Raw genomic sequence first — 12,729 nt, 5'->3', positions numbered from 1 at the left:
GAAGCTACTAAGCTCCGATATTGACATTAATACCACTAGTGTCAAATATATTGGAAAGAAATCAAACATTTAACCCAATAAACAAATTGTGATTCCTTCACCATCCCATTGGGGCTTAGTAATGATTCAGAGCACATAATGACTTCAACCAAAGTTTAGGTGAGTTTGTTTTTTAGTTGCTTTTTTTTTCTCTTAGGTTTTTATTACTATTATGGCAAAAAAAAAAAAAAAGTAAACTGTTAAGTCCTTTTGAGACACAGATGTATAGAATGGACTTTTGGACTCTGTAGGAGAGGGAGAGGGTGGGATGATTTGGGAGAATGGCACTGAAACATGTATACTATCATGTAAGAAACGAAGTGCCAGTCTATGTTCGATGCAGGATACAGGATGCTTGGGGCTGGTGCATGGGGATGATCCAGAGAGATGATATGGGGTGGAGGTGGGAGGGGGGTTCAGGATTGGGAGCTTGTATACACCCGTGGTGGATTCATGTCAATGTATGGCAAAACCAATACAGTGTTGTAAAGTAAAATAAAGTAAAAAAAAAAAAAAAAGTCAAAGTTAGAGAGGCTATATATATATATAAAGACCTCCAAATGGTCTGATGTGACAATTTTAAAGTGTGATTTGAGGCACATACCTTGAATTATTATAAAAGTTTTAAATCTAAAGACTGTTCAGAAAAAAGACTAAGAGAAATTATGTCAGGGATAATTTCTGTAATCATATTCCAGTGCTCTCAGTTAAGTCGCAATCTGAACAATGCTCTGTCAGAGTGCTGATTGACCATAGCCATTACAGAATACGGAGGGGAAATATAACCAAAAAGAGTTTTAATTTGAAAATATTTTTTAGAGGTCTATAAGCTTTAGTAAGAATTTTAGTATGAAATACCTGTAAATGTAAATGTAAAAATATAATACCTGTCAATGTAAAAATATCTGTAAATGTAAAAAGCTAGTGAAAATGCATTGATTCTAGAAGAAGCATGTATCAGGCACATTTGAGTTATCTTTTTTTCAAAGGTTTGCCCTCTGACTATGTTAATAATCAATATTATCCAAGATGCTTACATTCTCATGTCTTTACTTATTCTTAAAATTGATTTAAATACACTTGTAAAAGTCATAAAGAGTTGGCTTTTTCTTTTATAAAAATAAATGAGTAAAGTGGCTCTTTTCAAAATTTTATTCTTTTATTAAGCACCACCAGTGTGGTTCGTAGTGAAACAGTAAGATCTGAAAGAGTCCAAAAAAAAAATTGCAAAATCAAAGAAAACTTCAAAAAACATGACATGTTCAAGAAATACAGATAGTACAATACACTGGAATTTTGTAGTGCAGCAGAAAGCTTGAAAGTTGTATATCTATGCAAATTCTAGGGTAAACACTAAGATGAGACATGGCATAATCAGAATGACATTTAATATAGTGATTTCAATGGGAATGTGTGACGAAATATGATTGACAAAAGGGATTAACATCTGAGCCCTTTGATGTGAAACTCCTGATGGTTTCTCATATACCTATGGCTGATCCATGTTGATGTTTGGCAGAAACCAACAAAATTCTGTAAAGCAATTATCCTTCAATTAAAAAAAGTAAATTAAAAAAAATGCAACTTGAATATTCAAGAGTCTCCCAAGCATTTGTTGTCTGTTACCGAATTTTCAGTGTTTACTTATAGGAGGCTTGTTTTCCCAAAGCACAAAAGATCTTTTTGGTTCTGGAGTATGAGAAGATAAAACATGTATCCGCACATAGCCTGATTAAGTCTAAGCCACAACCTTGACCATATAAAGTTAAAATGGGTACCACATAAATTAATATGTAGATAGGACTATATGTAGAGGGCACTTGTTGTTATTCAGTCACTAAGCCATGTCCCACTCTTTGAGATCCCATGAACTGCAGCATGCCAGGCTTCCCTGTCCATCACTATCTCCCTGAGTTTGCTCAAGTTCATATCCATTGAGTCAGTGATACCATCCAACCAACACATCCTCTGTCTTCCCCTTCTCCTCTGGCCCTCAGTTTTTCCTAGTATCAAAGTCTTTTCCAATGATTCAGCACTTTGAGTCAGGTGGCCAAAGTAATGGAGCTTCAGCTTCAGCATCAGTCCTTCCAATACATACATTCAGGGTTAATTTTCCTTAGGATTGACTGGTCTGATCTTGCAGTCCAAGGGACTCTCAAGAGTCTTCTCCAACACCACAGATTGAAAGCTCAATTCTTCTGCACTCAGCCTTCTTTATGGTCCAACTCTCACATCCATTAGAGGGTGCTAATTTTACTGCAATGATGCAATACGTAGAACAGAATAAGGGCTTCTGAAAGATATTAATTTCCTAATCCCAGCAATTTGTAAATATTTTATGTGGCAAGTGGGAATTAAGTTTGCAGATGGAATAAATTTTCCAATAATGAATTAGAAACAATTTACTCTGGATCATCTGAGCAGACCCAGTGTAATCAGAAGGTCCTTTTATATGTGGAAGAGGGAGAAGGAAGAGTTAGCTTCAGAGTACCGTGGTATGAGAAAGACTGGCCATTGCTCCCTTTGAAGATGGAAAGGGGATATAAGGCAAGGAGAGAGGATAGCCTCTAGAATCTGGAAAAGGCAAAGAAATAGATGCTTCTCTAGAGCCTCCATAGGAAACGCAGTCCTGCTTGCATGTTGATTTTGGCCCAGGAATACCCATTTTGCATTGCTGACCTCTGTAAATGCAAGATGATGACCCTGTGTTATGTTGAGCTGCCATGTTATATGGTACAGCAGCCATGGAAAATTAATAAGAATGTTTTGACTTATCTACTTGCACTAAGCACATTTGTACCCTTGTGTTAAGGCTTTGAACGACATAACAAACATCCGATAGGAGAATTTTTTGTTTGGTTTATTCTCATTTCTCCCTTGACTTATCCTCCAATAATAACCTCTCCCTCTACAAACATAGAAAAGCCAAAAACTACAGTTTCTATACTGAAGTGAAGTCACTCAGTCGTGCCCGACTCTTTGCGACCCCATGGATAGTAGCCTGCACCAAGCTCCTCCGTCCATGGGATTTTCAAGGCAAGAGTACTGGAGTGGGTTGCCATTTCCTTCTCCAGGGAATCTTCCCAACCCAGGGACCGAACCCAGGTCTTTCACATTATAGACAGACGCTTTACCGTCTGAGCCACCAGGGAAGCCTTCTATACTGAACTGCTATGTATTTGTGACATATGAATATTTGCAATGTTGTTAAAAAGAAATGATAGAGAACAATATGTATAGAATTAGACTGCTATAATGAGTATGCCAGGATATTATTTATATATAATTAACTCAATAAAATATTAAAAAATATATTTATATTTACTCTGAAAAATTTTTTCCTCATTGCCACCAGAAGCCAGCTGACTCATAAACCTACAGAGGTGTGGAAGAGGAGACATTTTCCCCTTGAATACTCGGGGTCATGTATGGGAAAGCAGCACATATAAACACACACCCTGAACTGGTCTGCAATGTCCTTGTGCCCCTGAGGGAAATTCCTGCTGTGGTGTAAACTTGACCTGATTTGCACTGACCTGCAGGGCTCTGCCTGGAAAAATGCCTCCTGCAGAGAGGTGCCTTCAGGTCAGGCTTGTTTGGGATAGAACATTAGATGCATAATCAGTTATATCTCAGTAACCTTTAGACACTTTTCTTTTAGGAAGAAAAATATTTTCAATTTCGATCATTACCACATTTTTTAACTTCAAAAATGAATTCTCCATCCTATCAAACCCAGACACAGTAAAACAATGACAGTATCATATTACTGAAAAGAGATAGACTACATGGAATTACAATAAAAACCTGAAATACTCTTCTCATTTGATTCAGAGAGCCAGCTCTGGGACTTGTCAGGTGTGATACTTGATGACAATAAGTGCAATTAATCTTACATAAAATTTTGCCTAATCTATAATACAGAAAAGTGTTTTTTTTAGCAGCTAATAGGTTATTTTGAAGTGAAAAGAAGGTATTTGTCAACTAGGTCAAGAGGAGTAACAAAATTGGAAATAAAAAATCAAAGACAAAGAATGAATACAGAATGAAGTCAGATTTTCAGCAGCATTGCAACCCATTTAAAGGCAAATGAGTTTTACTTTGTTTCATTTTTAACCAATGTCCACCTAATAATATTTTTCTAATGTCAAAGTAGCAAGGAATTTGCTGTTTTATATGCATAAATGGAAGTGGACAACAGAAAATAAGAGGGTTGAATGGGATCACTGATTCAACGGACAGGTTTGAGCAAACTCTGGGAGATAGTGAAGGACAGGGAAGCCTGGCAAGCTGCAGTCCTTGGGGTCGCAAAGTGTTGGACACGACTGAAGGACTGAAAACAACAACAAATGCATTAATATACACATGTACATACATGGCTACTGTAAGTTTAAATGCTCTATCAGATCTATTATTTGTGTAATTTTAGGTTTGATATTAAATTGTAAATGGAGAATGTTACTACTATATGCCATAATTTTAGGTTAAGTAGTCTTTAAGAGTAAAACTAAAAAAATAAGAATAAAAAAAGAGTAGCATTAATAGCTACCTCCCTTTTAAAATAACAGAACAGAGGCCTTCAGGTATGATGCAAGCCTGACTAACTATTTAAGATTTACAACACTGCTATCACCAAATTAGCACCTTTTAAATAAAAAATAGACAATTGTCACTTGAAACTTTTATTATTAATGGGGATTTTTATTAACATCAAGAATAATTTAACTATGGAAGTTTACCTTATATATATATAATAGTGTACTAACCACAAGTCTAAAGCTTAAGGTATTTTCAGTTTATGCACTCATATAACGCTGCTGCTGCTGCTGCTAAGTCGTTTCAGTCGTGTCCATCTCTGTGCGACCTCATAGACGGCAGCCCACCAGGCTCCTCCATCCCTGGGATTCTCCATGCAAGACACTAGAGTGGGTTGCCATTTCCTTCTCCAATGCAGGAAAGTGAAAAGTCAAACTGAAGTCGCTCAGTCGTGTCCGACTCAGCGACCCCATGGACTGCAGCCTACCAGCCTCCTCCATCCATGGGATTTTCCAGGCAAGAGTACTGGAGCAGGTCGCCATTGCCTTCTCCGCATATAACGCTGCTGCTGCTGCTAAGTCACTTCAGTCGTGTCCAGCTCTGTGTGACCCCATAGACAGCAGCCTACCAGGCTCCTCCGTCCATGGGATTTTCCAGGCGAGAGTACTGGAGTAGGGTGCCATTGCCTTCTCCAGCATATAACGCTACATAGGTATATAAATTAGGAAATGTTTTATATTGTATTTTAAAACATCAATGGAGTTTTCACTTTCTAAAAGAGAAGAAGATCAAATCTAAAAAAAATTTTAAAAAAACAATACAATATTGTAAAGTAATTAACCTCCAATTAAAATAAATAAACATATTAAAAATAAAAATTAAAAAAATTAAAAAATAACTTTCCAAACTTGCATAAATTAGAAAGAAAGAAAATTTATGTTGAATATCATGAAAATAAACCAGAGAGTCAGAGAAATCAGTAAATGTATGCTCCAAGCAAGATCAGACCACCAAATCTCATTTATTTTTTGATAGTTGTTAGACTAGACATCAGGGAGTTGTTGATGGGAAACACAGTGGATCTACCATATTGAACTTGAAGGAATCAACATGTGTTTACAACATGCAATACTTGTACATACTTGTACAAATTGTCAGAGAAGGAGGATTCAAAAAAAGTTTCCACATTGCTGGGATTATTTGTATTAGAGACAGAATTTTAAGGTTGGCTTGTTCTTTCATGCCTGATAATGTTTAGAAACCAGAATTCTAACATTTTCAGAATTATTCTTGTTCTTTGTAAAGCACCTAAAATAACCACTGAGAACTGGAGCTTATCTTTAGAAATTTGAAGCAAAGCTGTGAATCATATTAATACTTAAAAAAAATTAAAGCAGCTTCACATTAATTAACATCAAATGAATTTGGAAAGCAGCCAAAAGAAACACAATACACACACAAACAAAAAATACTTTGTTCTTTAGTTGTTGTTTTCTTCTAAAATAAGTGATTGTCTTCCAGCATGAATTCAAAGTTCCTCATCATTTAACTCTCAAATCTTACCCTCAAATGTCATGCACTCAAGCCAAGACTTTTGAAAATTTTATATATATATGAGCATATATTTATATATATATGAGAATATATTTATCCTATTTTCTTACAATACAGGGACAAATGAATCACTTCAGGGGTATACACTGTACAGTTCCCTGGGCCCTACATTAAGAGATCTTGATTTGGAAAATCTGCGGCAGAACCTGAATTCTGAAATTGTAAAATATACTACTCAGGTGATTTTATTGAAAGTAATTTGATTAGTAGCAACTAGTAGGACTGACTCAGAAATATAAGTACTTCCATTTATGATATTGCCTATAGATATATTTCACAATATTTAGTGATTTATCCAATAGTTTTTATTGCATTATTGCTCAGCCACCCCAAATGTATGTGAAGATACAGGTTAAGAAAGTTGCATTAGTTCTTCAAACATATTATGCTGCTACTGCTACTGCTGCTGCTAAGTCGCTTCAGTCGTGTCCAACTCTGTGTGACCCCATAGACAGCAACCCAGCAGGCTCCCCCGTCCCTGGGATTCTCCAGGCAAGAACACTGGAGTGGGTTGCCATTTCCTTCTCCAGTGCATGAAAGTGAAAAGTGAAAGTGAAGTCGCTCAGTCATGTCCGACTCTTAGCGACCCCATGGACTGCAGCCCACCAGGCTCCTCTGTCCATGGGAGTTTCCAGGCAAGAGTACTACGGTGGGGTGCCGCTGCCTTCTCCGCAAGCATGTTATATGGTTGGTTAAAACATTATTGGCTTAGCTAAATGTTCTATACCTCTACTCTGCAATGAGATAGATACTGAGATTATCTGAATTTACTGAATTACTATGAAATAATTGGATTTTCCCATAAACACATAAATTAGAGCTGAATTTCAACATTTTCTTAATCAGAGCCTATTTTGTACAAGGCAGAATGATGAATAAAACTGTATGTGCCATACTATGCTCTATAAAGAGGGTGCTATAATAAAATCAGTGTACAATGTGTGGTGTGTGTGTGTTTGTGTGTGTGTGTGTGTGCGTGTGTCCATGCATGGTCTACCTTAGTTAGATTACAAAAAGCTTCTCTGAAGAGATACTACTGGATCAACAACAAAGTGAGCTAAAGAGGAAAAGTGGCCAGAAGTTTCCATTTAGTAAAATATTAGGTTCTGTTATGTAGCATTACACTTAGAGATGTTTTCCTTTTGCAAAGAAACAGGGAAAAGAAAATTAAGGAATGTCAATTCTGCATCAAGCAGTCTTTTATCCTGTTTCCCATATATTGCATAATTTTTTAATTGTCTTTTTTAAATTAATTTATTTATTTTTAATTGAAGGATGATTGCTTTACAGATTGTTGTTGTTTTCTGTCAAACCTTCAATATGAATTAGCCATAGATATACATATATCCCCTCCCTCTTGAACCTCCCTCCCATCTCTCTCCCCATCTCACCCCTCTAGATTGATACAGAGCCTCTGTTTGAGTTTCCTGAGCCATACAGCAAGTGGAAGAGAGGGTGAGATGTATGGAAAGAGTAACATGGAAATTTACATTACTATATGTAAAAAAGATAGCCAATGGGAATTTGCTGTATTTGCCATATATTGTATTATTAAAGATTACCACTGAATATTGCCATTTCTACCAAAGTCTGAAAAAATGTAATTTACAATGAGTTTTAAAGCCCAATAAACATAACAAACAGATAAAGCATATAGCATGTTAAGAGTCATGTAAGTTCAATGAGAAATAAACAAAATGGAACAGACATTAACAGGGAGATTCAGTGATGGGGTGATGTGTGGGAGGCAATCTACAGCATTAAAGAAGGTGGAGAGACAGATTTTTTTTTAGAAAGTGAGACTTGAGCAAAGACCATAAGGAGGTAGAAGTATCCAAGTGTATGTTAAGGAGGAGAACTTTTCTGACAGAGGAGGGAAAATCTATAAGAAAGTCAGTGATAGCAAATATAACTGGCAGGTTGAAGGAACACTGAGGAAGCCAAGATGATAACAGGGCAGAGAGTTAGTGGGGTGTGCAGGGACTGGCCCCAAAGCCAATTAATGCTGTTTAACTTTTACTCTGAGCAAAGGGTGAGGTGTTAAAAGAGTGGGAGCACAGAAGTTTCTGGATCGGGGCTGCCTTTGACAAGGATCCCCACAACTCTGTTGAGTCACGTGAGGATACAGAGACACTGAATCTCCTTCTCAGATTCTCCTGCTGGTTCCTTCTCTTCTTCTGGATTTCTTAATATTGAAATGTCCTGGGCTCAAACTTTGCTCTTCCCTTCTCCGGCTACACTCACCCCCTTAGTGCCTTTATCCTAAGTAGTGGCATAAAATACCATCTATAGCTTGCCAAGTCCCAAATTCATATTTCCACCTGGGACCTCTCCTCACATTCCAATCACATGTACCCAAATGCTGCCTGAAAATCACTACTCTGATTCTTAATAACAGGTCTAAGTGGGGCCTTCCCATCTTTCTCTTAAAATCTATTAGTTTTGTTGCCTTTTTCCTTTTATCACTATTATCTTTCTGTCATTGCCAGGTCATGAGAGTTGACTTGAGAGTGTGGGGTACTTTTTGTGCTTAGTATGAACAGGTAAAAAATGATATTTAGAAGATTCGAGGATAGTGGGAAGACATGGATATTGGAGGTACACGGGTGGGATGAGTCTTCACTCTCATGACTGTACAGGCTTCCTCGTAAGCTTTTCCCACCACTACCTCCAGGTTTGTGCAAACAGCGAACAGGAGAGTTTCTAGTTGTTATTCTTCATGATCCCCAGATCCAAGAAAGCAGCACCTCTTTTGTTCTCGAGTAAGCATCCAGAAAACTCAAGGAAGACTTTTCCAAGGAAAACCAAATCTTGGGACACAGCCAAGATCAGGAAAACTCTACTATTCATCTAGGGGACCTTACTAACAACCAATCAGGGGAATGATGGTGGAATAAAACACCAGACTGTCTCACTGAAGTGTTGTGTCCTGGTTTATTCATAAACACAATAATCATTTGCTGTGGAAGACTTACAGACTTCTAATGGAATGTGTTGTGCTGAACTCCAAATTTATAAAGCAAAACCAAATACCATGTTTAACTTGAATAAATCTATTTACTCCATCTTCAATTCAGACAAAACTCATACTGAGATGGTATTAAATAGTCACTGCATTAAATTTTTTTCATCTTGTCTTCTCACATGACATCAATGAAAACAAAGAATGACAAAGTCTTATAGAATTAAACTTTTGAGGATTTGAAGGTACAAGTCCACCAGATTTTTAAGGTTTCTGAAATTTTGTTATATATTTTCAAAAGAGAGTGAAAAATATTATGTCCCAGCTGTACTATCAACATAGATGCTAATCTTGAATATGAATTAAAGCAGTAACACTATAGGCATAAGTGATAAACTCTGAGAAGATCATATCATATATCCCTAGTGGCTCTCATATATCATGACCAGTTAAATGTGTTTTGCTTTTTCCCCCTTTGGGCAAGTTATTTATACCACCATTTCACAAACACGAAAACCAGAGTGTTGCTAATACAGTAAACAAGCAGCAAAGAAAGAGCACAGTCTATTTTACTACAATCCCCGAATGCCAGTAAAGTTTATTTCTCCTTTGACAGATTGAAAATTGCAATTTGGAACTAAAAGCTTATCCCTGCCATAAAGATTGGCTGGTGAAGTTTTACGAAGAAATGAGAATTTTGGTTGCTGATTGTATTTGAATGCTGTTGGAAAAGAGACTCTCACCAGAAAAGGTTGTGCCCTTGATGTGTTAAGCAGGCTGCCCACTTAACCCAAAGGTCTATTCAAACAGTTCAATCAAATTGTTAGCTGTCACAAAGCCATCCAAATACATTAGAGCAGTTCTGTTAACAGCTGAAAGACCTTGTGTAAGCACCAACTATATTTATTGAGACTAAAGCATGAGTCCCAGTTGAGAAGCTGAAAATGGACCTCAGGTTAAAAAGGATAAGTTCTTAAATAGATTATTGATTGTACTGACTCCAAATATATGAACAGTGATCTTCTAAGACAGTGATTTTCAATGTGAATCTGCAACATTAGCATTATCTTGAAGACTTGTTAGAAATGCAAATTCTTGAGTCCTAACCCCTGGAGGACGTCATGCCAACCACTCCAGTATTCTTACCTGGAGAATCCCAATGGACAGAGGAGCCTGGCAGGCTAAAGTCCATGGGGTCCCAAAGAGTCAGACACAACTGAAGCAACTTAGCATACATACAGCAAGGTAACACTGAATCAGAAAACCCTGGAGGGCAAACCCAGAATAACTTCCAGATGATTCTGACTCCAACTATAGCATAAAACCGTTTCTCCAGGAGTCATTTTTGATGAGGCATTATGAACACTACATTTATTTTAACACTGAAAGCAAATTGTTTTTTCTTATTGCCACATGGCATGCAGAATTCTGATGAGGGACTGAACCTGTGCCCCCTGCAATGAAAGCATGGAGTCTTAACCACTGGACCACCAGGATGTACCTGAAGTACACCACCTGACGTACTTTTCAAAAGTAGTTTAATCGTGACAGGATGATCTTCGATCCTTTCCAAGATAAATCATTCAACATCACAGTAATCCAAGTCTACGCCCCAACCACTGATGGAAAAGAAGATGAAATAAAACAGCTCTATAAAGATTTATGAGACCTTCTAGAACTAACACCCAAAACAGATGCCCTTTTCATCATAGGGGACTGGAATGCAAGAGTGGGAAATCAAGAGACACCTGAAGTAATAGATAAGTTTGGCTTTTGGAGTACAAATGAAACAGGGGAAAGGCTAACAGTTTTGTCAAGAGAACAAAATGGTCATAGCAAGCACCTTCTTCAAAAAACACAAGAGATGACTCTACACATGGACATCACCAGATATTCTATATCTAAATCAGATTAATTTTATTCTTTGCAGCAGAATGTGGAGATGCTCTATCAGTCAGAAACCAAAACTGGGAGCTGACTGTGGCTCAAATCATGAGCTCCTTCTTGCCAAATTCAGACTTAAAGTGAAGAACGTAGGGAAAACCACTAGGCCACTCAGGTATTACCTAAATCAAGTCCCTTATGATTATCCAGTGGAGGTGACTAATAAATTCAGGGGATTAGATCTGGTAGAAAGAGTGTCTGAAAAACTATGGATAGAGGTTCATAACATTGTACAGGAGGCAGTGACCACACGTATCCCAAGAAATAAATGCAAGAAGGCAAAGTGGTTTTCAGAGTAGGCTTTACAAATAGCTGAGAAAAGAAGCGAAAGGCAAAGGAGAAAACGAAAGATAAACCCATCTGAATGCAGAATTCCAGAGAATCACAAGGAGGGATAAGATGGCCTTTTTAAGTACTGCAAAAAAAGATAGGGGACAATAATATAATGAGAAAGACTAGCAATCTCTTCAAGAAAATTAGAATTACCAAGGGAAACTTACATTCACTTCTAGCTCAGTCGGTAAAGAATCTTCCCGACTGAGAAGGAGACCCAGGTTCGATCCCTTCGTTGGGAAGATCCTTTAGAGAAAGGAAAGGCAACTCTCTCTGGTATTCTGGTCTGAAGAACTCCAGAGGAACTTGGTGGGCTATAGTCTATAGGGACACATAAGATTCAGTCGTTCATGACTGAATGACTAACACATTTTCACTTATTTCAGCTGCCTAATATTTATCTAAGTTCACTGTAATGAGCCAATGTATTTGCATCAGTCAGGTGTGTATTGATATTTCAAACCTTGTATTATGGATTATCTTCTAAAAATATAATGAAAACTTAAAATTTGGCTAAAATTAATACTGCACACACAAATATTAGTAAAAATATAACATAAGAGAACTTGTTAAAAAGACTAATAAAATTATAATATGCAATTAAATGGATTTGTGAGCACTTAAAATTTTAATTAATTTCAGATTAAGGTAAAAAAATTTAATATTTATTTTATTTTGGCTAACATTTTTTATTTGAATTTTTCTTCTTTCTTAAGAAGCATGCTGATAGAAGATAAAATATTTTCTATTAATATAAAGATATTAATAGAAATATATATCAGAATATATTTAAAATATATCCCAAATGATTTAGGAGTATGGTCTTACCTTCTCATGCTCAATCACTAAAACTGAAAATGAACAACTAAAGAAATAAAATTAACCTTAAAAATATAAGACATATGAATATATATATATGTAACCTTTATAGCTTTTGGCTAAGTATTCATTTAAGTAAAATGTTTATGTATTATTCTAAGAAAATTATATTTGAGATATTTTAAGATATTTTCAAAATAATGAAAACAAAATTGATTACATTTATGAAGCATTAAATATACATTTGATCACCTTAATTTAGTAAATGGATAATTACTGACTACTTGGCTCATTTTGTTATCTTCTGTGTAAAATGCTAAGAAGAGTAAGGAAAATAAGTGAATATGAAGAGCTCTATATTTTAAACAGCTTATATGGACAACTACATATTTCCAATTAGGTTTATCGAATAGACCTATTATTTTAATACCACAGAGAGTAGAAGGAATTGGATTTAGGATTGTTTGTGTATTTTGTGTGTT

Source organism: Capricornis sumatraensis, chromosome 4, assembly GCF_032405125.1.
Source record: "Capricornis sumatraensis isolate serow.1 chromosome 4, serow.2, whole genome shotgun sequence".
NCBI lineage: Eukaryota > Metazoa > Chordata > Mammalia > Artiodactyla > Bovidae > Capricornis > Capricornis sumatraensis.
This window is presented reverse-complemented; position numbering follows the sequence as displayed.